The 26,922-nt window shown below is 42.2% G+C and overlaps 1 protein-coding gene across 3 annotated transcripts in view; it reads left to right on the plus strand.

Moving 5' to 3' along the window:
* The window catches only part of COL4A6 (collagen type IV alpha 6 chain), a 4,024,271-nt gene that overhangs the window by 1,865,979 nt on the left and 2,131,370 nt on the right, over positions 1 to 26,922 (plus strand). The window contains exon 1 of one of the 3 annotated variants that reach the window (XM_044057204.1): positions 909 to 1,024. The exons of the other annotated variants lie outside the window; for them this stretch is intronic. The gene's annotated coding sequence lies outside the window, so the exon portion shown is untranslated. Of the gene's footprint in view, positions 1 to 908; positions 1,025 to 26,922 lie in introns of those variants that run through there. 3 annotated transcript variants of the gene reach the window in all.

The following is a 26,922-nucleotide window of genomic DNA, read 5'->3' on the forward strand; positions in this document are numbered from 1 at the left end:
CCTTGTCGATCACCTTTGTTTTCGGTCGTTTGGTCTCGGTCTTCTGCGTGTCGTGAACTGGCATCTCGGTCAACTCAAGTAGACACACACACACACATATATATATATATATATATATATATATATATATATATATATATATATATAGCATTTACTCATATATCTATTATTTTTACATCTGACAAAAGAGGTTTCAGTCTTGTCTACAGCTTTATGACATGTGATGTGATATTTTTGTAGGGCCAACATAAGTCACATGCCTGTCTTGGTTGGTAGACTTTTGGTTATGGAGATAAGAGTAGGAGGTTTGAGACTAGCCAGGGAATGTTTGTCTGGCAGGTAACACAAAGGTTTAAGGTTGTGAGCTGTAATTCTTGTGGTACAAGGTTTGATTCCCTAGGACCTTATTTCCTCACTATGTGAACTTGAGGAAGTCATTTAACCAGTGTTTGTGAACTATTTGGAATTTCATCTAGGCACCTCTTTGGTTCCCCTGCCAGAAACCTAGTAAATACCTGTGAACTTAATTGAAGTTTCAGAATTTCTGTGTCCTTCATCAGGGAACTAGCTTCTGTTAGATGTTTAAAAAACACATAGACTGGTAAAGTGGGAACACAGAGGTTACCTTTTTGTATGCTTTACTTTGTAACATCATAGTTTCCATTACTAGATTTTTTTTTTGTTTGTTTTTTTTTTGTAGCTTATCCCTTGGGAGATTATGATATTACAATTAAAGTCCCAGAAAAACAGAATCATGTTATGGTTTCTGTTCTAAGTCTCACTGAAACATTTTTAGAGGCAAATAAATTATTACACTGTGAAATAAAACATTTATCATTTCTTTGTCATATATGCTGTACTCCAGAGAACTTTTCTTCCAGTTAATCATATTTATATTTTTCTCCAGGGTCACCCTGGGCAGCCGGGTATTCGAGGACTTCCAGGTTTGGACGGCTGCAATGGCACCAATGGGGAAGAAGGATTTCCAGGCATAACAGGCTCTCCAGGGCCTCCAGGATTCCCGGTATGGAACACACATTTTTTAATCTCTGTAACAGCCAGCTTTAGCATATTTGTCAAGAGTTCCTTATAATGTACATGTAGTCATGAGTATTATTCAGCTTGAATTGACCTGTAGATGCCAAAATATGATTAATTTATTGTGAATTGCATAGCAGTCACAGCTGTCATATGGCCATAAGTATCTCTCAAGCTTGTATGTAAGGTATACAAGGGATGCCATTTGAATTGCTTCACGGATGTTCCACACTTCTTATCCTTGGGTTTCTAATAGTTGTTACCATATTCTGTTAGGCATTTCCTAATCTTGTTCCATTGAAGACATTTGCCACTCAACATTTTTTTTTACTGTTTTCCTTTTCAGTTTCCTTTCTGAAAACTGGTGTCAAAGTTATCACATTTTCTATACCTCTTCTTTTCAGAAATCTGCAGCATCAGTCCTTGAGCATGTGCCTTTGTCATTGTTTCAGATACCATGGCAAACTTTGGTGTTTCAAAGTATCAAGCCATCTGTTGCAGCCTACTTCCTAAACAACCACATGTATTTGTTCTAACACTGTTGTCCTCCATTTAAGAGGGAGCAGCGTGTGTATGCATTATTTTAATGCCATCTTGCTCATTTCATCGCTTTGAAAAACCTACTGTATGGTCATAGAGTTTTTTTTATTGAGGTTGCATCTTTACATGGGATAGTGCTGATGTTGTTAGGTCATTTTGTTTTTACTGTGTTCTGATTTTGGAGTCACTATATTTATAGTGATGCAAAGTGCTAGACTGCGTATGTATTAACTTGGGTTTGAGAGGCAGCAACCATCACTTGCATTGTTTATAAAGATCTGATTTAGCATGAATTGCATGCTGAGTTTAGTGGGTATAACATTTCTAGGCTATTTTTGTAACCCCCTTTTCACAGTGCTCTGCCTCTCTCTTTCTCCTATTTTTTACTTTCTTCCCAGCACTAAACATGCTCAGTTAGAGTCTAGTGGCCCCAACCTACTTTACTTTTGGGTTTATCTCATTAATCATCTCCTTTATCTGTGAATATCATAAGAATACGTTGGTGATGTTCTTCATAGCTCTTTATCCTTTGCAGTAGTTTGAGGAGCTTCTTGACTTTTTGAGACAGGCACCATTTCATTCAATTATGGCATTCACACCAGTTATTCTCTTGGAGAGGCTTTATTTCCCCTTTCTGGGTCCTGTGGTGAATTCCCACCTTTTTTGTCTCTTCTTGTTTGTGTGGCCTTTGGCTCTCAGTTGTTATCACAACTTCAACCTTAAAAATAGTGGCTTGGCAAACAGATTACCCATGTCAACATTCATGATAAATGGGTTTATTGCTTAGGTTTAGAGTATAAGTCACAGTCTTATGATATTTGTGTAACTTTTAATAAAGTTACCTTGAGGAGGCATATGAAAATACTTTGTGCCTTTTTATTAGTGTGTAGGTCAAAAGGAAGTCTCAGAAAGGTCCTTAGTCCTGAACCCTTAGTTTTGTTGCTTCTCTAGGAGCTTCTACTTCTCTTGCTTTCCTCCTAGTACTCTAGTGAAACTAGGTTCTTCTACATCTCTTTAGACTAAAAAGTCTTTTTTAAGATATCCAAGTCTATAAAACAGTCAACTATTAAGGCTGATGGTGCTAAACTGTTGAAAGCGCCATACACGTGTTATTCACAGTAATACAGTAGGTAGTTATGCTACAATGTTGGAGGAGTCTCCTCCTCCTACCTCTGAGCTGTCTGGTATTGTGGTTATGTTCATCATTTCCACTGCTGCAGTAGCGTATGGATTCTGTTCTGCCAAGGATTCAGTAACTGGACAGCTTCCTAAACTCTATCACTCCTTCACAGTCACTCTGGCTGCCTATAGTGACTATAATTGTTGTGCTTTCTTGCTGCGTAGTGCAGAAGCAGCTTTTAGGCTTCTCTGGAACAGAAGTCGGCCAAGGCTTCCTGTCCGACAGATAAGACATATTTTGGGGATCCCTCCCACACTTATTTTCTTATATAATAAAAACAATGTTATAATAATATTTTGAGTATTTTTACTTGATTTCTGTCACAGTTGCAGTATATCTGTTAAGAATACTGGATTTTTGGTTTGGAGTTTTAGTATTTTCTGACAGTTGAAAGTATATATTAAAAGGAAAAACAGACTGTTGTATAAATGTTCATGTATGCTTCATGATAACACATTTTATTACATTTTTGTTAGGCAATTAATTTTGAGGAAAGTACCTCTGTTTGGACAGGGAAGTTTTTGTTGCGTGCTGCTTCTCTAAATTTTGTATGGGGTTACGTGCTGTTTGTGTGAACTAATTGACAACTTTCCTTCCAAATGACTTCTACCAACATAGCGTACCAAGTATAATACTTTTCCCTCAGCTGTAGCATGAATATTTGCCTTGGTCCTGCTGCTCCTTCTTTTAATATACCTAAAAAGAAAAAGCAATTAAAACATGAATCTTTGTCCTAATTTTGGGCTCCTTTAATACCTCAGCTGATGTTGGTTGACACTGCAGTGGCCACTGCTGGTTCCTCAGACCACTGACTGATTTCCTCAAATCCCTATGGTGTAGTCTTTCTGGCCACTATGGCCCAGGTATCAGTGTCTGACAAGGGCATGAGAGAACCATCTGTTTTAGGTACTGGAGACACATTAGGAGGGTCTTCTTGAAGTTGCTGGAGGAAGAAACCACTGACTTAGGATGATATGCTACCCCCTACCCAGTCTTCCTTTAGGGATGTCCTTAGGAAAAAGAAACATAAAGTTAATTATATGGAAATTAACTAGATGGTTTGTATTTGTAAGAATAATGTTCTTACCTTAACCTGGAGTTCATAGGTTCATAGGTAAGTACTAGGCTAACTGTCTTTGCAGGCCATTTTAAGCATAGCCAATTTCCCTTTAGTTCTCAAAATAACCTATCCCATTTGGTTATAGATTGGTCTTACCCATCCCATGGTGGATAATTATATATCACCCCTAATGAGAATAACTGAGATCATACCACAGATAATTTTAGGGGACAATGCATGGGGATAAAGAATTCAATAACTGCCTCTGTCCTTTAGTTGTACAGTGGGCAGTCCTGAGGTAAATTTTCTGTTTTCTATCCATAGATCTGAGATGCACTTGAAAATGGACAGGGATCAACTTTGTTTTATGTGGATGGCGAGTCTGTTCCACAGCTGCAGTATCGTCTGCGAGATATGCCTGTCCCTACAAACCATTCGGTTGATGTTGCAGAAGAGGTTTAGATCCTTAGACTGAGTATTTCTGTTGCTATGTGACTTGCTGATGTGCAGTAAATCCATCAGTAATTAATTGGATAATACCTTGTGTGCCATTCACAAGTCACCTCTTAGCATTCTGTAGGACACTGTGTATAGTGACAGGGCTTGAGTCTGTCCATGTAAAAAGTGTTGCTTAGGCCTTGTATCATTTTAGTAAGGTATCTCTGCTTGTGCTCCAGTTATTGCATGTGTCTGGACAGATACATGCCAAAGGAGGCATTATATTCAATGACTGTCCAAATGAGGGTTGAGTAAAGGAGTACAATGACATCCCTAGATCTAGGCACAATCCCTTTGTATATAAGCTGTGCAATATAGAAAGACTTTCTTACAGTAGTAGACACATGTTCATCAAAATTTAGGTCACTGTTCACACAAGTACACAAATCCCAAACAATTGGGTCAACTTTTGGATATGTATTCTTAATGTGGTAGTTCCCTTGGGAAGATGACTTCAAGAAGGATACAGTGATGATACTCAAAAACATGTGGACCCAACATTCTCACCCCCTAGAATTTCAAATTTCAGTTCTAGACTTTGTAAAATTAGAGCTGCTATGGTGGAGGGATCAGATGGCTTCATTCCAGGGTTCCCTTTTTCTTAACCTACACCAACACAGCCTGTACAGACAGACTCCAAAAACTTAGCATAAGGAGCAATTTTAATCAGAGTGAAAGTGCAAAGTCTGTGGGACAACTCAAACCAAAACACATCAATGTCATAGAAATGTTGGCTGCACTTCATTCGATAAAGGCTCTATATCATCTCTAAAGTTTATTGCAAACAACACCACAGTATTGTGGTACATAAAAAAGGGGGGCATCAGATTGTACCCTCAGTGCTGATTGACAGTTATGGCTTGGGAGTTAGCTCTACAGCTCCTGTTAACTTCTTACATACCCATTAGAGCACAACATAGTGGCAGACAAGTTAAGCATATCCTAAGCAGACCCTTACAACAAGAAACTCAATGAAGATGTCTTTCCGGGAATTGATACAGGTATGGGGAACTCCTCAAATAGATCTATCTACTTCATTTCAAAATGAACTAGACAAATTATGTTCTAGGAATCTTTGCAGCCGTCATGAAGAACATATTTTCCTATATGCTTTTCCACACTTTGCAGTGATTTCCAAGGCAGTTTTGAAAATTCAGAAAGACTTGCCAAAATTCATTGTGGTGGCTCCTTTCTAGCCCATGCAAAATTGGATGTTAAGTTGTCTATCTCGCCTTCATTCTTGCTGTTTGGATCGGAGCCGATCCTCGGCTCCGACTCGGCCATCTTCAATAGCTCGAGAGCTGTTTACTGGCTCGAGGCTACCCCTTATCCCATGATGCCTAGTGACAGCTACCTAGATCTCGTTTGCCGCTTCAGCTGCGAGGTTTGTCGATGTTCATCGTGTTACCCTGCTGCAGTCATCACACTTGGGTTATCCTGCCGTCAGGCGGTCCCGCAGTCGGCACGAATTCCAAAGTCTTGGTCCGGCGTCAGTTGCTGTCGCTTCTTCCCTGACGTCAGAGCGCCAGGGGTATATCAGAGGCATCCAACGCCATTTTCTTCAGTCTTTCTTGCCGCGCGGTGCCTGCAGCAGAAGCTGTTCGCAAGTGCCGGTCGGCCAACACCTGAGATTTTCGAATCGAGTTTCAGTCCGAAGTCTTCAAAGCTAAGTACCCAATTGGGGAACCTTTTCTTGCCTCAGTCCAATGTCAGAAAAAGTTAACAATTGCATTTCTTGTGGGAAGCAAATATCTCATAAGGACTTTCATTCTTTTTGTATACCTTGCCTAGGCCCAGACCATGACGTCACTGGTTGTCGGTTTTGTGCTAGGTTCAATAAGCGGACTGTAAAGCGTCACTTTGATTTCGCACAACACTACTTCGGTAGAAAATTTAATTACACTATACTGTCGGAGCAACCGACTACCGGCGTGCATAAAAAACACAAGGATAAGGACAGGCAGCCCAGATCCAAGCCAGACTCCGAGGCCTCGGCTGGCCCGGTCGCCGGTTCTCCGGTTTTCAGTGAGGCGCCTACGCAGCCCCTCGCTACCACTGAATTGGATCCCCAGACCGTATCGGATCCCCCAGCAGAGATTTCTAGGCTGACACAGCCATTTTCCTTAGGCTCTACTGACGACATTGCAGTAGGGGAAGCCAGTGCTGCAGAAACACCTTCGGTTTCTGAAGGTGTCTTCAGACCGACTACCCTCACCATAAAATCTTATGCTAAGCTTAAGACTCCTCTAAAACCAAAAAAGCCTACACTTCAGTCTCCAGGTCAAGGCCCTATGCCTAAGAAACAGATGCTTAAAATGGCTGAAGATTTGATTTCTTTGATCAGGGGTTCCCAACCCCCGACAAAAGGCCTAGACAAGAAGAGGATTATGCCTCCTCTGATCAGGTGTCTGTTTCCTCAGGCTCCTCTGAGGAACAGGATTATTCCTTTCACCCTTATGAAGATTCTGATGCTGAAGACTCCATTCCCTCAGCTTCTCCCCCTGAAGACTACTCCTTTGGGGAAACCTTACACACCATGAGGGAACATTTCCACTGGGAAGGTCAGGACTACTCTGACTCAAAGAAAAGGCTCAGAGAGTTTCTTTTACTCCCCCAGCACAGACCACTTGCTATCCCCCCAGTTTTGGACATAGTGGATGATGTCTTCTTAGAATCTAGTCTAAATCCAGATTCTCTGCCTCCTGCTCCAGCCAAACCAGATAAATACTATAGAGTGCCTGACTCCCACAAATTCCTTTACAAAAGCCCTGCTGCTGATCCAGAGACAATCTCCCAGGGTCCCAAAGGGGCTAAGGCTTCTATGGCTAAAAATCCTGTACCCTCAGAAAGGGACTCCAGAGCACTAGATAGGTGGGGGAAGAAGGTTTACACCTCAACTATTCTAGCTATGAGAGGACTAAATTGTCAATTTCACATGCTTCAATACCAGCAATTCCTAATGTCTCAAATAAAACAAAAGATGGGCACTCACCCTCAACAGTCTGAGTTCAAGGAAATGCAAGATCTTCTGCATGCAGCTGAACAGGTGGGCAAACATACTTTACAATGTGGTTTTGATGCCTTGGAAGCTTCCTCTAGACCAGCTGTTACTGGGTCTGTTATACGTAGGCATGCTTGGTTAAAGGAACAATCTCTGCCTGATCATGTTAAAGCAAAGTTACTGGATGCACCCTTACAGCAGGATGTTTTATTTGGGGTTAAAGCAGAGGAGGTTTTAAAGAAAATGGAGGATAAGGCAAAATCTATGCAAATGGTCAAAGATTTCTTACAGGTACAGCCCCCATGCTTCAGCAGAAATTGGCCAACAAAAAATTGGTCCTTTCCAGCTTCTGACAGACCACAGAGGGGTAAATACAGGCACCCAAGGGGCAGAGGACAGGCACAAATCCCTTACAAACCTCACCAATGGGGCACTACAACACAGAAGGGAGGAGAAGACAGGTCCCAAACCACTAGAAGGCAAACACAATGACTCAAACCTCAAACTGCCAAGAAAAACCCTCTTGGCAGCTCCCTTGGGAAGACAATTAGCACTTTTTGCAGACAACTGGCGGATCGTCACAAAGGACAAATGAGTCCTAGACATTATCTCACACGGATACAGATTCCATTTCCACACCTTGCCAAGGATAAAAGGAATGCCAAACCTGCCACAAAATCAATGGGCAGAGGCACAAAAACAAATTACAGCTCTCATGGACATGAGAGCCATTCAACTGGTACCTACACAGGAGCAAGGCCAAGGATTTTACTCAAGGCTGTTTCTAGTCCCCAGAAAGGACAATGCTTGGAGACCCATTCTGGACCTTTCAGTCTTAAACACCTTCTTGCAAGTACCCAAATTCAAGATGCTAACACTACAGCAGCTTCTTCCCATGTTGGGCAAGAAAGCTTGGCTAGTAACGTTAGGCCTGAAGGAGGCATACCTGCATGTCCCTATCTGACAAAATTGCAGAAGATACCGCCGTTTCATTGCAGGTTCAACCCATTACCAATTCTCTGCACTGCCCTTTGGCTTATCTACTGCGCCCAGGGTCTTCACAAAATGCCTGGCACCAGTAATTGCATACTGCAGACAGAGAGGAATTCAAATATACCCATACCTGGATGACTGCCTCATCCAAGCAGAAAGCAAGGACATTCTCTTACAACACCTGGCTTTTGTAAGACATCTTCTAAGTTGCCTAGGGTACACAGTAAACGAAAAGAAATCAAAACTAGTGCCCTAACAAATTATGACATTCCTGGGTGCCAGCTTGAATACAACGGCCCAGATGTTTTATCTGACACCAGACAAACAACTACAATTAACTCAATACTTCAGAACAATGGCAACAAAGACCCAACTCCTTGCAAGAAAAATTCTGCAGGCCTTGGGCTTCATGGCATCTTGCATACTACTAATACCATTTGCAAAACTGCATATGAGGAAATTACAATGGTACCTAAAAAGTGTATGGACTCAACACAGCCACAGCTTGGAAACAATGGTAAATCTCATTCCCTGCCTTCAACAGGAGTTTCTGTGGTGGTCACAGGTTTGTCACCTAAACAAGGGTCAGCCTTTCATCCTACCCCCAGCCAGGCAAACTATGACAACAGATGCATCGGACTATGCCTGGGGGGGCACACATGGCAGGACGGTGCGTTCAAGGCTTATGGACAGCAGATCAAAGGAATCTGCACATCAATCAAAAAGAAATGCTAGCTGTACAAAATGCTCTGACAGCCTTCAAGGACCTCTTGCATCCAGGACAGCTTATCATAAGGACAGACAACACCACAGTAATGTGGTACATAAACAAACAAGGGGGTACACATTCCTACCCTCTATGCAGGCAAGCAATGACCTTGTGGAACACAGCACTGGCTTACCAAGTTCAATTACAAGCTCAATTCCTGCCAGGAAAAAAGAACACATTGGCAGACGACCTAAGCAGAAACATCATGGATCCCCACGAGTGGAAACTGGATCCACAAGTATTCGCAATGATAACTCAAAAATGGGGGCTCCCAGACATAGACCTGTTTGCCAGCCCTCAAAACTATCAGCTAACAAAGTTTTGCACAAGGACTTTTCACCATCAAGCTTGGAAAGTGGACGCACTCTCATTCATTTGGAAGATGCTAACAGTATATGCCTTTCCTCCACTACCCCTTCTCACAAAGGTGCTACTGAAAGTCAGGATGGAGAGACCCCGAATGATACTCATTGCTCCAGACGGGCCACGCCAGCACTGGTACCCACTATTAAGGAATATGGCCCAGGTCCCACCATGGATTCTACCACAAATTACCCACCTGCTCACACAGCAAGACAATCAGATTCTACACAGCCAGCTCAAAACCTTAAACTTGGCTGCATGGCAAATCACCTAAGCAACCAGCCAGCTCCTCTCTCACAAGCTGTTATGGAAGTTATTCTGGAGGCCAAAAGACCCAGCACCAGGAAAGCCTACTCAGACAAATGGAAAAGGTTTTGCGCCTGGAACCAAGCTAAAGGCCAAAATACCCTTCAGCCTGACATACCTCAGATTCTGCAATATCTAACGGAGATGTTACACAAAGGGCTTTCTTTTTCATCTATTAAAATCCATGCCTCAGCCATTTCTGCTCACTACAACACGGATCCTCCCTTATTTTCACATCCACTTTTAAGGCAGTTTCTCAGAGGGGCCAAGAACATTAGGCCTTCCAGGAGAGCACCAACACCTACTTGGGACCTCAACCTTGTTCTGGAAAAACTCATGCTACCTCCTTTTGAGCCAGCTTTCTCAGCTGACTTACAGTTTATATCATGGAAGACTGCCCTGCTGCTAGCAATCACTTCAGCTAGAAGAGTTTCAGAACTTCAGGCACTAATGGCAGTAGAGCCTTTCCTCATTTTTCATCAAGACAAAGTTTCTCTACGAACTAACCCCTCCTTTATGCCTAAGGTGGTATCCAGTGTGGCTCTAAATCAAACCATCTATTTACCCGCCTTCTTTCCAAATCCACAGAACAAAGGAGAAATACTCCTGCATTCCTTGGACATTCACAGGCAGCTACGTTACTACTTGGATAAAACTAAGGTTTTCAGAAAATCTGACCAGCTTTTTGTATCCTATGCTACAGCATCACAAGGAAAGGCTATCTCAAAACAAACCATTTCCAAATGGATAGGACATTGCATACGTTTTTGCTACACCCACCATGGAAAACCAGTTCCTGCTACCATAAGGCCCCACTCTACCAGGGCAGCAGCTACATCTACAACCTTCCTCAGGGGGGTTCCAACCAAGGATATTCTGGAAGCTGCAACTTGGAGTTCAGTACACACCTTTTCTAAACATTACCACTTACCACTTTACTCTAAGACTAGAGCTGGCTTCGCCACTGCAGTTTTGCAGGGCCTTCTAGCCTCCTCTAACCCTGTTTGACTCCACCGCCCATCCTTAACTTTGGGATTCTACCCAAGTGTAATGACTGCAGCAGGGTAACACGATGAACATAGTACAGTTTTGTACCTACCATAAATGTAGATGTTCGAGTGTATACCCTGCTGCAGTCCAGGTTGCCCTCCCTCCATCCCCTGTAAACTAGCTGAACTTATCTCTACCACTCTATTCTATACTACCTCTGTGGTGTATTTGCCTAAGGGTTTTGTTTTATTTTTCCCATATAGTTATATGTATATGTAAATATAAATATATATATATATATATATATATATATATATATATATATATATATATATATCCTTTGCCTACCTATTAGGGGCACCTGACATCTGGGGCAAGAAAAACTGAAGAAAATGGTGTCTGATGCCTCTGATATACCCCTGGCGCTATGACGTCAGGGAAGAAGTGACAGCAACCGACACCAGACCAAGACTTTGGAATTCGTGCTGACTGCGGGACCGCCTGACGGCAGGATAACCCAAGTGTGATGACTGCAGCAGGGTATACACTCGAACATCTACATTTATGGTAGATACAAAACTGTACTTTTTCTGGCTTAGGCTTGTATATTTAAATTTTTTGTGAAAAAATATTCTCTTAGACCCTTTAAACTAATAGATATTTTACTGTTCTTAGTTTTATTCTGTACGTGTTGTTGAAGTACTTTGTTCTTCTTAGTTTCCCTTTTATTTAGAACTCGTTTAAGTTAGAGAGTTCTCTCCCTTCCCCCTCTCCCTAGGATAGCTGTTTAACTTAGAGGCTTTCCTTTCCTGTTTTGCTATCCTTAAAAAAAAAAAAAAAAAAAAAAGACAGAGATTGTGTATTTATAGGTGTATCTTGTTTAGAATAGTACTTATTTGTCTGTCTGTGTTTACCTTGTGGTACTTAGTTTTTTTTTTGTAGTTGGGTCATGTCTAAGTATCTGGCTTTAAAAAGTGTGACTCATGCTGTCAGAAAATGTCTCTGACAGATGAGCACACTAGCTGCGTTTATTGTTTGGGCGCTGTTCATCTGCAGGACTCTTGTTCTATTTGTCATGCCTTTAGTCCAAGAGTCCTGCAGGAACGTAAGAACAAATTGATCATTAGGGGTCTGTTAAAGTCTCAGGATTCACCGGCAAAGAGTTCCCAGCCAGTGAAATCCCCAAAATCCACTAAACCATCGGCTCCACCTTCGGAGCCGACTCCTGTACAGGATTTGCAGAGTATGTTGGTTCCGGCTGGTACTGACAAGACAACCCCTCTGTCGGCTCCATTGGATGTTTTGGAGCCATCTCTGAGCCATAAGAGGCTGAGGTCCCCTTCATTAGAGTCAGTTCATTCGGCTCCTCGGTCTCCATTATTGCAAAGTGAACGTAGCCACCATTCTTCACACTCCTCTCGATCCTCTAGGCTGTGGGATCATGATGTGGAGAGAGTAGTAAGTAGGTTGCTTAAATCACAGGCACTAGCAAAATTATTGTCTAGCCCTCCTCAACAGGTATCGGCTCCATCCACCTTCTTTTCTGTTCCTCCTCAGACTCCATTGAGTTCGGAGCCGGAGTTCATTGGGGTTCAAGTAGTGGAACCGTCGGCTCCGATCACCATCTCTCATTCGGTTCCGACTTCAGCTCCAATTACCTCGATAGTTCCTTCGATTGAGGCATCTGGACACCAGGGCTCCCTTGTCGGCTCCAAGGGGGCGAGTGGCATTGGACCCTTGCCCGACCCCATTCTCCCTCTTGGAGCATCGGCGCAGGTGAGCTCAGCTCCAACATCGGCCTCGGAGCCATACACCTCAGCGTGGAGAAAGATTCCTATTTCTTCGGAACCGGAACTTTCTCTGCCTTGAGGCAGGGACACCTTTGAGGTCATGTGGAGTGTGCTTTCCCCCGAGACAGCTCCACTACCAGCCCCACCAGCTCCGTACTCCATAGTTTCTGTGCCAACCTCTGCTCCTCCTCCAGACCGCAAGCATAGGGAACCGATACCCCCAGGTATTGGGTGTTTCCTCTTCTTCTGAGGCCTCCCCTGATCACTCAGAGGAGCCCCATCAGAAGAAGAAGTGCAAGAGGAAGCACATTGATTCCCCTGAGTCTGTCACTTCTGATACAGACTTAGATGTATTGGAAGGGTCCTCGAGATCCCCCTCTGAAGATGTTTCCTTTTCGGACATCCTGGAAATGCTTAGGAAGAGGGGGAACTGGAATCCCCTAGTCCCACCGAGGATGAACCTGTACTCCTGGATGCTTTAGGTTCCCAACCTTTCACCTCCTGGGTTTCTCCTCCTTTTGACCCACTTATGTCTGTAGTGGCTCGAAAGGTTTGGTCAGCTCCAGACACAGTGGAACCAACTCCGAGGAGACCTGGTAAATTTATTACAGCCCCCCCAGGATAAGCAATTCCTTTCTAAAGGTGTGCCCATTGATGCCATGGTGGTAGCAGCAGCCACCAAAAACGAGTTAGCAGAGACCTCTTCATCTGTTCATCCCCCTAACAAGGAGTCTAGGATGATGGACAGGTACGGAAAGCAAATGTTTGCTTCAGCGACCTTCTCCATGAGGTCTTTGAACTATCTTTGTCATTTTACCCCCTTTCAAAGGGATCTCGTTAAAGAGCTTGGCGATACCCTTCAAGATCCCACAGCTGAGGGAGTACAAGCCAAAGTAGCTTCCCATCTAGCGACTTAATTCTGTAGTTAACTCCACCATGTGGCTCATTTCCTATACAGCCGATGGAGCGAGTAGAGCTGCGGGCATGGGTGTGGCCCTCAGGAAGCATGCTTGGATGTGGCTGTGTCACTTTGCGGAATCCTTTCGAGCATCCTTTACCAATACCCCCTTTGATGGCTCCTTTCTCTTTGGGCCACAGGTGAAAGACATGTTGACTAGGTGTGAGCGCAAGAAGGCAAGACTCTCTCTGCTGTGGGAGTCCATTTTTTCACTCCCTCTAGACCTTACCCCAAGGGTCAGAAGAGTGGGAAGATGTGGTTCTGCAAATCTCAGGGAGCCTTGCCTGACACACGTAGTGATTTTTCCTCCAGAGACAGAGGGGTAAACAACAATAATAGAGTCCGCCCTTGTGGCAGAGGGGGTTTGCAGAACCAGGACAACAGAGAATGCTTCTCTGACAAGCCCTTCCAGCATCCCTGAAGGGTTGCCCAGCTGCTTACCTCTGGCGGCAGTCGGGGGAAGACTTTCGCTGTACCCAAAAGCCTGGCAAAATTTAACAAGAGACAGATAGGTACTGTCCATTATATCCGGAGGTTACAAAATTCCCTTCCATCAATCCCCCTTACAGTCAAAGAAGGCCCTTCCAGATGTTCCACCCAATCTGAAGGAGCAAGCAGTAATAGAAGTTTCAAAACTGCTAGAAAAAAGAGCCATTCAGGAAAGTCCTCACAGACCAGCATGGATCCGGAACTTACTCAAGGTTCTTTTTGGTACCAAAAAAGACAGGGGACTGGAGACCGATTCTGGATCTCAGCAGACTAAACAAATCTGTGCAAACAACAAAGTTTCGGATGGTCACACTGCAGTCCATTCTACCCTTCCTGGGTCAGGACAATTGGATGTGCTCAGTAGATCTTCAAGATGCGTACTACCATGTCAAGATGGACAGACGCTCCAGGAGATTTATTCGCTTTCGGGTGGAGGCCAGTCATTACCAGTTCAGAGCTCTGCCCTTTGGTCTCACAACAGCCCCCAGAGTGTTCACCAAATGTATGGCAGTGGTCACGGCTCACCTGAGACGTCAAGGATTCCAGGTGTTTCCATATCTAGACGACTGGCTCCTCACTGCTACCACCAGGCATCAACTCTTACAAGCGCTGGTTTATATAATCACATCTTGCACCTAGCTAGGTATCACAATAAATTTCAAAAAATCTGCCTTGTTGCCCTGTCAATCTATCACTTACATAGGAGCAGAATTAAACACAAGGGAAATGTTTGCAAGGTTACCACTGGAAAGCGTGTCCACAATTCGTCAAGAAGTGCAAATCCTAATGCAGAGCAAAAGGATCCAAGTCAGGTATGTCCTTCAAACTCTGGGCTCTATGGCAACTGCCATTCTTTTACTTCCATTAGCACATTTCCACATGAGAATTCTTCAGTGGCTTCTTTTCACGCAGGGGTCTTTCCAGGAGCTACCCATGTCTCACATGATCCTGATCACGGAGGCATGCAAAAGGCACCTTTCTTGGTGGATGGTCTCCCCACTAGTGACTCAGGGCAGACCTTTCATACATCCCCCTCCGGTAGCCACAGTGACTACAGATGCCTCCCTGATAGGATGGGGTGGGGGGCATTATCTGGGCAGGACAGTCCAAGGCACTTGGCAACCTCACGAGTCCCATCTGCACATAAATGTCCTAGAAATGAGAGCCGTGCTCCTAGCGTTGCAAGCCCTTCATGACTCTCTTCCTTCCGGTACCATTGCAATTCAAACAGACAACATGTCTGTGGTGTGGTACATCAACAAGCAGGGCGGAACCAGATCCTACCCCCTGTGTCGAGAAGCACTGAGACTTTGGCAGTGGGCGATTTCCTCCCAAAGTTTTCTGATTGCGATGCACATCCCTGGGAGATCCAATGTCATAGCGGACAGGCTCAGCAGAGCTATCCTCATGCCTCATGCATGGTCTCTGAATCAGGAAGTTGCGGATCTTATCCTCCACAAATGGGGGCAGCCTTGCTGCGATCTTTTTTGCCACCCCTTTCAACAGCAAATGCAGCAACTACTTCTCCCTTCTTCCGCTTCCAGGTCACATACCCAGAGATGCTCTAGTCCACGACTGGCCTCAGGGACTTCTTTATGCCTTTCCTCTGTTTCCCCTGATACCGAAACTCATACAGAAAGCAAAATCATTGGGTTGCAAAATGATCCTCATTGCCCCCTACTGGCCTTGACAGATATGGTTCCCATTCCTGCACCATTACCTTCTCGATCAGCCCTGGACTCTGGACCCGATTCTAAATCTCCTGATTCATCAGTCAGGCGGGTTGCATCAATTCCTCCAAACTCTCCAGCTCACAGCTTGGTTGCTCCACTTCCAATCTTAGCCAGGCTTCCCAGCATTTCCCCAGCAGTCCGCGAGATTATCGTTTCCTCTCATAAGTCTACAACGAGAAAAACTTATGCTAGCAAATGGAAACGTTTTTCTTTTGGGCAGAGTCTAGGAATGTGGATCCCTTCTCAGCCCCAGTCCACGAAATTCTGGAATTCCTAGCACAACTTTTTCACTCCGGGGCTGCTTCCGCTATGATTAGGGTACAATTAGCAGCCATTTCTAATTTTCATATCGGTTTGACAAATTCTAACATCATGTCTCATAAGCTCTGTAAAGCTTTTTTGAGAGGAACATCTCTTCTTAGACCTCCAGTGAGAGATCCCCCTCCTCCTTGGGACCTTAATTTAGTCCTAACTTTCTTAATTTTGCCTCCTTTTGAACCAGCAGCATCCTGCTCCATCAAGTTTCTGTGTTGGAAGACACTCTTTCTGGTTGCTATCACTTCAGCTAGGCATGTCTCAGAACTTCAAGCACTGTGTGTTCGTCCTCCCTACCTGGTGTTTCACAAGGATAGAGTTGCTCTGAGGACTAATCCTTCATTTCTTCCTAAAGTCTGCTCAGAAAATAATTTAAATCAATCTATAGATCTCCCTGTTATTCCCAAATCATAGCAACAAGGCAGAGTACAAGCTTCACCAATTGGACGTTCATAGACAATTGCGTTTTTACCTACATAGAACTAAAGAAATAAGAAAGTCAGACCAATTATCCCTTTCTTATGCCTTAAACAAACAAGGTCTCCAAGTTTCCAAGGTGACCTTATCCAGATGGTTGTCACACACTATTACTTTTATTTACCAGTTATGGAATAAAGAGTTACCAACTAAACTGAAAGGTCATTCTACTAGGGCATTAGACACCTCCGTAGCTTTTCAGTCTAGGTTGGATTCCATCTGTGTAGCTGCCAGGTGGGCAAACCCTCATACCTTTATTTCTCATTACAAGATGGATATGGTTTCCTGGAGCAGAGCTAAATTTGGTTCCACTGTTCCGAAGAGTCTGTTCCACTGAGCCGGATGTTAGGTGCTAGGGACACTGTCCCAAACAGCAAGAATGAAAGCGAGATAGACAACTTAACATTAAGACGTTATGTACCTACCATAACGTTCCATGTTAGTTGTCTTCATTTTGCCTTCTTTGAGGAGTCCTTCTTCACTGGCTGAGTATTCTTTATTGTTACTCTTCTGCCTAGGTCTTCCTAACCTATTCTAGATTTTAGGATGCATGGAACTACCAGTTTTTTATTAATTGGTTTCTCTCATATTATGTCTGGGATTAGCTATTTCAAATGAGATCTGGGTAGCTGTCGCTAGGCATCATGGGATAAGGGATAGCCTCAAGCCAGTAAACAGCTCTCGAGCTATTGAAGATGGCCAAGTCAGAGCCGAGGATTGGCTCCAATCCCAAACAGCAAGAAAGAAGGTGAGATGAAGACAACTAACATGGAACGTTATGGTAGGTGCATAACTTCTTATTCTCCGTTCTTAAGGAATTGGCCACAGGTAATTACCACAAGTTTCCTCACAGTCTGAATATCCTCACACAAGACAAGGGGAGTTTGATACACCCTGACGTCAGACAACTTCATTTGACTGCCTGGATGATTCAGTTTGTTACCTTTTAAGCACCTCTTTTATGAGGAGATTCAGCAGGTACTAAAGGAGGCAAGAAGGCTTTTTACATGAAGGTCATATATTGGCAAGTGGAAAAGATTTTCTAGTTGGTGCCTAGCCATTAAGCAGGGGTCCCATCTAGGAATTTGTACCTCTGGTACTCAAATATGTGTGTGAGTTACTATTTACTGTCTCTCTTGTGCCTTTGTCAAGGTTTATCTTCTGGGCATTTCAGCACGTCTACCTATGGATTCTCCTCTTTCTTCTCTGTTGTTAAACAGTATCTGAAAGGATTTTTTCACATGAGGCTTCCTCATAAACAGATTCCTCTCACTTGGCATCTCAGATTTGTGCTGGAAAAACTGACTGTGTCACCATTTGAACTTGCCTCCTTGGCTGTTTGAAGATTCTTTACATGGAAAACTGTCTTTCTTATTGCTTTGATGACTACAAAAACAGTATCTGAGTTGCAAGTTCTTATAGTAGGAGAATCCTATCTGTTTTTTCATAGGGTTAAGGTCACTCGGCAGTTATTTCAGATATCACTTTGTATCAAGTTATCAGTCTCCCAGTTTTCTATCCATATCCTAAAAACAAGGGGACGAGATTCTGCATAACCTGGATGAGCGTATACAACATAGATAGTATCTTAACAGATGCAAATCCTTCAGGATAGACAGCTAGCTATGTATTTCCTATTCTGGCACTAAGAAATGGGGTCTATATTAGAACATTGAAGTTTCAAAACTTTGAATGTTCTAATATCGCCCCCTATTCAGCGAAAGCTGAAAATATCGAAGCAACAGAAAACCAAATTTTTTCCTAGGAAAAGAATTTGGTTGTCTGTTTCTGTTGCTTCTGTATTTTCAGCACTGTGGTGGAAAGTTACGGGTTGGGTTCAGATAAGTGTGCGATTGAGTGTGGGTTAGGTTAGTTAGGGTGCGGGTTAGGTATGTGTGTGATTTTGTGGACGTGAGGGTTAGGGCAGGTTAGGTGAGTTAGGGTTAGGGGCGGGTTAGGTATGTGTGCGATTGTGTGGACGTGAGGGTTAGGGCGGGTTAGGTGAGTTAGGGTATGGGTTAGGTATGTGTGCGATTGTGTGGACTTGAGGGTTAGGCAGGGTAGGTGAGTTAGGGTTAGGGCGCGGGTGAGGTGAGTGTGCGATAGTGACGGACCTTAGGGTTTGGGTTAAGGTAAGTGGATAGTTAGTGGTGTATGTATAGTTTAGTGTAGGGTTAGGTGTAAGATTTTAGGTGTATGTGTGTGGATTGCTGTTTGTTTGGTGTGCTTGTGTTGTGTGTATGTGTTTTGGAACAGCAATTTTTTTCCCTAGGAAAAATTTAGCTGTTTTGTATGTTCAATGTTTTCAGCTTTCGCTGAATAGGGGTCAATATTAGAACATTCGAAGTTTTGAAACTTCGATGTTCTAATATAGACCTTAAGAAATGTTGTCATGTGTCTACACAGATGGTTTCTAGATGGCTGTCCTTGGCTATTGTGTTTTGTTACTCCCACCATAGCAAAATTATTCCAGAAAGGGTTAAGGCACATTCCACCAGGGCCTTAGCTAGAAGCACGTTAAAGGCAACAACTTTGTCTGCTATTCATACATTTACAAAGTACTGCAAACTGGATTCTTTCTCAGTTCTTCTGGAAGAAGAAATGAGGACATAAGAGCAGAAGCCAAAGTAGCTCCTATTACAAAAAAGTCAAAGAGAACAGTTTAAGATGTTTCAGGCACATGTGCAGAAAAGCAGAAGACAATCTGGTGAAGAAGAAGAATAGTTACAGACAGGAGGAAGGCAAGAGGAAATGAGGGCATCCAGCAAAGAGATGGTTGGATTGTGTGAGAGAAGATGTATGGCAGTCAAGCATGAGAGTCGAAAAAGGTAGGAGAGTAGCATTGAATAGAGAGAGAAATTGTGACAGTTAACATGACACCCTGATCCCATGCAGAAAATGGGAGAAAGGGAGCTGAAATACAAAGTTACAGGTACACACTGGATTCCTTCTCCAGATCCAGAGCAAGCTTTCCTAAGACCATTCTAGGGGATCCTGGACCCATATCTTTTCTCCTCCCAGGTTTCATAAGCTATGGTAGTCTACCCATAGGCTACCGCAGTAGTGAGAATGACGAACATAGTGATGAACATAGTACAGTTGTGTAAGTTGTTCTTACCTATAACAGTAGATGTTCAAATTCTTCACTGCTAATGTAGCTGTACTCAGTCACCATTGTATATAGTTATTGTGGGTTACAACTATTTTTATTTTTGTTGTTGTTATTTAGTCAGGATGAATTTGCCCTTTTTACACTTGGGGCAAGAACATCCTGAAGATTTTAGTCACTCTGGCTACTTTTACAGTTCCCTCCAAAAGTTCTTAGCCTATAGACAGCCAGAGTGACTATGTGGGAGAGGGTTAGAACTTTGGCAAGTTGCTGGTTGCTGTATTCTTGGCAAGATTCAATCCATAAGCTACTGCAACAGTAAAGAATTTGTACATCTACTGTTATAGATAAGTGCATCTTACACAACTGTGCTTTGTCCTGAAGTCTCTGTTTACGCCACAGCTCAGGGAGTCCTGTCGACAACCCTTCCAGGCAGACAGTCTCCTGTGGTGCTGGGTGTTGATTATGCTGTGCTTGCTAGGACTATTTTAGATTTTTGACAAAGGCAGACAGTTTTCATCCCTACCCTTTCTCAAGCTTGCAAGAAGAGTGAAGATAACTGATGTGATTGTTCAGTTTTCTTCAAGATTGTTTATTTCTCATGAATCTTGTATCCTGCAGTACAGGTAGTGTAGGCACCTAATGCCAGTTTGATCACTCCCACTTAACTCCTCAGAATAATAGTTTCCAGAGACTGAATTTTCCTGGCATAGGGTAAGCCATTGCTGGTGGCTCCTGTGTTGAAGAAGCCCAGGTAAATGAAAATAAATTACTTTTATCAATGTTTTTACATATTTTATTTTTATGTGGTTCTCTGGACTGGGGTTTGATGCTTTTTTATTTTTGGTAGACATTATAACATCTTAACCTGGGTTCTGTTGTACTGACTATTCAGATTCAGTTTGCTTTAGGTGCCTTAACATTTGCTTTACTGGCAGTGTCTGCCCCAGAGTTAGGTGGCCCAAAACAGTCCTTGCCTCTAACTCCATTGTAAGATTCTCAGGTGGTTCCATTCCAGTTCATTCAGAGGGGAGTATGGAATTGTCCTGAATCAGATAATGAACTTCTTGACATCTGATTTCATTTTCTGACATGGGAGGCTTTGCTGGAGAGACCTAGAAAGAGTTCCAGAATTCTCACCTGAGTGATCCATTGATTAAAAGACAAGTATAACAAGGAGTTGGGATCCCCACCCTTACCTCCTCCACACCCTTTCCCCAGAAGACCTTACATTCAGTAATATTTTACAAATGATGAGAAGAAGAAACAATTTGCCAACTAAAGAACAGTCCTTTCCACAGGAAAATATAAAAAAAAAAAACAAAGATTATAACAAGTCTGTAGGACGCAACAGCCATCTTATTGGGCCATTACTTCTGTAGCTTACATTCTTAAGTATACTGTAAATATGACATGGAATAATCCTGACACTGTGGTATAATGTTGAAGAAAGCAGTCAAGGTTTTCAGACACCTGCCAGGTTGTGTTATGAGGCCAGAGAGTAAAAGTTCAGATGTAACTGTTTCTGTGGCCACACTGAGGAGGAATCCTACTCCCCAGTCACAAGGAGTCAGTGGTTTTGCACAGGCTGGAGAAGCTGGGGTTTGCATCCTTGTTTTTGTTTCCCAAAGTGCTGAATTGCCTTATGCAGATGCTCTGTTTTAATTGGATATTTTGGATGAAATGTTGCTACCACTAAGGGCTTGCATGATGAATCAGTGAAAGAGAAACTTCTCAGATAGGCTTCCATGTCTTCCTCTGTCAGTAACTTCATAGCACATATGGCTTACAATATCACAGAGGCAGTTGGCTCCAGCAGAGTTACTCATCGACACTCTTGGGTATGTCTCACCGCCTTCACCAAGGCACTGAGATGACATTTATGGCTGCAGCCTTCAAAGAACTTTTGCTATTTGGACCTGATTTGACCAGTGTCTACAAGGCATGAAGGAAAAAGAGCAATCCCTTTCTGCTACCAGAGTGAAATTACTTTCCTCTCTGTGCATCTTTTCTCAGACTCAAAGCAGACAGAGAAAGCCATTTTGTGCATGCCTGCTGAATCATCAACAAAGGGAGAGCTGGATCTGGTATTTGTCACTCAGCTTAGTCCCAGCAGCATTGCGAGCCCATCTCTGGGAGTTTATTGTCCATCTATGGGAGTTGATGACACCTCCAACTCTGGCCACTCCCTGTTGGTGGAGTTCAGGAGGAGGTTCTGTCTTCATTTTTTTCAAGTCATCCTCCCACTGGTGATTGTTTCTACACAATAATTGCCAAAACATCCAAAAGTTCTTGCACTTGAGTCAAGGGAAATAATTGGCATGTTTGGTCTTACTTTAGTTACCAGTTTCTTACCAAATATATGGCTGCAGTAGTTGCATATATCCACCTGCAGGGCATCACTCTGTCCATATTTGGATAACTGGCTTCTAGTGTCACACACCTCAAAGATGGTCTCATACAACCCATGGATCTTCTGCTCAGATTATTCCATGGATCAGGAGTTATTGATCAGTTAGCAAAGCACCCAAACTCTTGCACGTCCTTGGAGGCTTTTCTAACATCTGCTCTGGACGTTGAGGGGGAACCTCGGCTGATTATTTCTGAGTAACTGAAGGGGATTTCTTAAATTTTAGTGAGGAAGGAGATCCCTACTACCATTATTGAATCTCACCAAAGGTCTGAACCTCTCAGGGTATTTATGGTGGACATCCCACAGAAAAAGAAGCATCCTCAAGGGGTGTCTGTGTCTGCCTCCCTGGTCTTTCACCCCTGTTAAGAGGCCTAAGGAATTCAAAGTAACTCCACAGACAAGGAGAAGCAAGGCAACAAAAAATAAAATAAAATAAAATAAAAAGTGTTTATTAGCCGTAGAAAAACAACAAAAAATGACAAAAATGAGTCAAGCGCTTTCGCCTGGTTAATACCAGGCTTTATCAAGATAAAAACACAATGTAACCCAAATGTTTAAATACATTCTAGTGTAATCACATGATGTCTTAATTGATGCATTAGTATACCAATTAATGAGGCATTAAAAACTTAAAAATCCCCTACGTGAATCTAAAATTTATGTACTACTGAAAATAAATATAACACAACAGTGATAAAAAATTGTTGTTAATAAAAACAAAAAATAATAATAATAAATGCTGATTGTACAAACATTATTGAAAAAAACTATATTGAAAACTTTACTAAACTTTACTTTACCCACCCCTCCCTCAAGATCTTTGAAGAATTGGTAGAGAGGGATTTGAGGAAGCAGTATTCTATTAAATCACATTGTCCACCTACGAACTTGGACTTTAAACTGTATCAGTTAATCAGTTTCCTCAAGAATGAGGATTGCAGGGTGATGAAACCTGATAAAGGAGGGGGAGTGGTTTTGATGTACACCTCTGAATATGATATGATCCTTTACAGCATGTTGCAGGACACTGAGCAATATGAAATTATCTCTAAGAATGAAGTGAATTTAGCCTATGCAAAGATCAATTTTCTTTTATCTGGTCATTTGTTGCAGGGAGCAATTAACGAAAGGTTGTATAATTACTTACATGTTAAAAAACCTAGGACCCTGTTGTCTTTGGGATTCCCAAGACTCACAAAGGTTTGGTACCACTAAAATTTAGACCCATTGTCTCTGGAGCAGGCAGTATCACAGAACCTCTTGGAAAATTTATTGACCATATTACTAAATGGTTTGCCTCCTCCTTAAAATATGTTTTTAAGGATTCTTGGGATTTTCGCAAGGGTATACATTGTAGTTTATACAACTCTGACCTTTTGATGGTCACTATTGACATTGTTGAATTGTTTCCCAGTATTCCACACTCTACTGGTTTAGAGTGGTTTAATGAAGTTCTAGTTTCTGAATCCGGCCTTGGATCCAACATTATCGGTCTCCTAGTTGAATTTATGGAGATTGTTCTTCATAACAATTTCATTTATTTTAATGGGGATCTATACAGGCAAAAGAAGGGTGTGGCGATGGGTGCCTCTTGTGCTTCATTTTATGCTAACATAGTGTTGCACTATTGGGAGCACAATTTCATATTTTTTACACCCTGGGTCCAACACATAGTTTATTACAAGAGGTACCTAGATGACATTTGTCTGCTTTGGGATGGGTCCTTGAACATTTTTTTGGACTTCATGAGTTATATCAACTCCACTACACATTTTCTGTCTTTTACCTACAACGTTAATAGTGACACTTCATTATCTTGATGTTACACTTTTTAAGGATTACAATAATAATACCTTTCAGTCTAAGTTGTACAGGAAAGCCACTTTTTCTAATTCATACCTGTATTTTGACAGTGGCCACCCCTTTCATCAAAAGAAAGGTATTGTTAAAGGTCAATTTATTCGTGCATCGAGGATGTGTAGTACTGATGAGCATTTTCTTGAGGAAATACAATTCCTAAAGAATCTTTTTATTGAAAGGGGTTATCCCATGTCCTTAGTTAATAATTTGGCCAAAGAGGTCATTGAGGGTAGGGAGTTTAAATATTTTCCGTTGTTAGGAAGAGGTTTACATGGGACAGAGCAGAAGGATCAATCTCAACAGTCTGAACCCTACAACAGTTTTATTTATACATTTTCCAAGGACTCCGAACAGGTGGAACAAACTATTTCAAAATACTGGCCAGTTTTGATGTTACATGATGATTTCAAGAACTTAGTACAGGAGCGCCCAAGTTTTGTCAAAAGAAGAGATGTTAACTTAACAGGATTATTTGAGAGAAAACATTACCTAGAGCAAGGGCTTAACCATGGTAAAGTGGGCACACATAAATGCGGGGCGTGTAAACAATGCTCATTTATTATTAATGATAGTTTTTTATATATTCCATCTCGTAAATACAGGTTTGATGCTGATAGATATTACAATTGTGGGACGAAAGGTGTTGTTTATTTAGGATTATGTACACAATGCCTCAGGTTCTACATAGGGAAGACCGAGAGGCCTTTAAGAAGAAGAATTTATGAGCACCTATACGACATTTCTAAAAAGAAAGAAACAAATGCCTTTTATAAGCATTCTATATGTTGCCCAAAAATGCAGCTTAAATTTACCATCCTTGAGCAGGTAACGCAAGATGCCGGGGGGGGGGGGATTGGGAGACCTGCCTTGAATATAGAGAACTTTTATGGCAGCTTAGGCTAGATGCTGGTAAACCCCCTGACCTCAATGAGAATATTAATATTAGCAGCGTGCTTAGGTTAAGGATGGCTAGATTGTAAGGTTTTAGTAAAGTTTTCAATATAGTTTTTTTCAATAATGTTTGTACAATCAGCATTTATTATTATTATTTTTTGTTTTTATTAACAACAATTTTTTATCACTGCTGTGTTATATTTATTTTCAGTAGTACATAAATTTTAGATTCACGTAGGGGCTTTTTAAGTTTTTAATGCCTCATTAATTGGTATACTAATGCATCATTTAAGACATCATGTGATTATACTAGAATGTATTTAAACATTTGGGTTACATTGTGTTTTTATCTTGATAAAGCCTGGTATTAACCAGGCAAAAGCGCTTGACTCATTTTTGTCATTTTTTGTTGTTTTTCTACGGCTAATAAATGCTTTTTATTTTATTTTATTTTATTTTTTGTTGGCTTGGTTCTCCTTGTCTGTGGAGTTACTTTGAATTTCTTGGATTCTGCTCATTCATTTAAGAGGCCTAAGGAATTGAATTCCTCAGATGAGGATTTGGATTCTGGAGAAGAATCACTTGCTTATTCTTCTCAAATTCCTTCCCCTTTAGACTATGGTTCAGAAGAAGAGGATTCATCAAGACTAGATTTACCCTTGGTAATATTATCCTTTGAGGATATTTTTGTCCGCATAATGGAGTATTTTAAGTGGACTGTTCCCTGGTCTCTGATATTAAAAAGAGGTATTATAAGCTCCTACAAATGGAGTCTTCCCAACCATCAGCTGTCCGTCTTGTTTTGGCAGTCCTTTTAGACACTTTTTTGCTGCCTCTCTAGCTCCTGACTTTCAGCCTCCATCAATTTTTTGTATAAGTGCCCTTCTGCTGATCCTTCAGTGGTCTCAGTTTCTCCTGATAGGCCTTTTAAGCTGTTGCCATCTACTAAGCTGCTTTCTTCTGATAAGGATAGTCGAGCCATGGAAAGGTTGGGTAAAAAAGTTTACACTGCTGTCACTCTGTCTTTTAGGGCCATTAATTAATAGAAACACATGACCAGGTACATTTTGTCCCTCCTTTCCCAGGTATCTAAGGTGGTGTCTGAGCTTCCTAAAGGCTTCTGCTCTTTCCTTGCTTGGCTGCACTTTCCAAGTTGCCTGTCACTCTATAAAATTCATCTATGATGCTGCTTATGCCTCTTCCAGGGCTGCTGTCATTGTTTCTTTGATGAGGTGTTATTCTTGGTTACATCTTCTGGCTTTACCTGATGATATTAAAACCAAATGTTTAGGTGCCCCTCTGGATAACAAAAATCTTTTTGAGACAACTGCTGCTGAATTCTTTAAGTCACTGCAGGATAAAGAGCAAGGCCTTGCAGGAACTCAAACATATTTTTGTCTCTCCTGCACCCAAATTCCAAAGGAATTACCCTTCTAAGTCTTGCCTTTGCTTGTAGGCAGACTCACCCTCCTCCTAAAGGTAAGAAGGGATCTTAGCGCATTTCTCCTGCTAAGACCACTCAGACTCTTTCTTCTCAGAAGTCTTCCTTTCAGGACAATCATGTATCCATTTGACATTTGTCCTTCCATTCCCCTGGGCCAGGTACCTTTGTCTCTCCACCTTTCTATATCTCTTCCGAATTGGCATTGGATTATCTCAGATTCTTGGGTGCTGTCTGTTATTCGTCAGGTGTATTTCATTGTATGGAGATCCCTTCCTCCCTTTTCAGGCATTCCTCAACCTCCTCAAGATGAAGTTCCTCAATTTTTCAAAGGTTCAGGGCACCATTCAACTTCTTCCACCTGACCAGGTGGAAAAGGGGTTTTACTCCAGAATGTTTTTGCTTCCTTGGAAAGAGGGTACATGGAGACCAATTTGGGATCTTTCTCTGCTCAACACTTTTCTCAAGGTTTCTTCCTTCTTTTTGTAAGTTATCGCTTTAGACCTTGTTTCCTGTGCTTCTTCCCCAGACCTTTTTGATTTCTCTAGACCTCAAGGATGCGTACCTTCACATCTCCATTCACTCTCTATTCAGGAAATATTTACTTTTCTGTTTCTTCCTTGCATTTTCAGTTCTCTGTTTTGCCCTTTGGCCTCTCTACTGCTCCAAGGGTATTCACCAAATGCCTCACTCCTGTCATTGCTT

The sequence above is a fragment of the Protopterus annectens genome, chromosome 15.part0 (genome assembly GCF_019279795.1).
Source record: "Protopterus annectens isolate FY-2018-M chromosome 15.part0, PAN1.0, whole genome shotgun sequence".
In the NCBI taxonomy this organism is placed as follows: Eukaryota; Metazoa; Chordata; order Ceratodontiformes; family Protopteridae; genus Protopterus; species Protopterus annectens.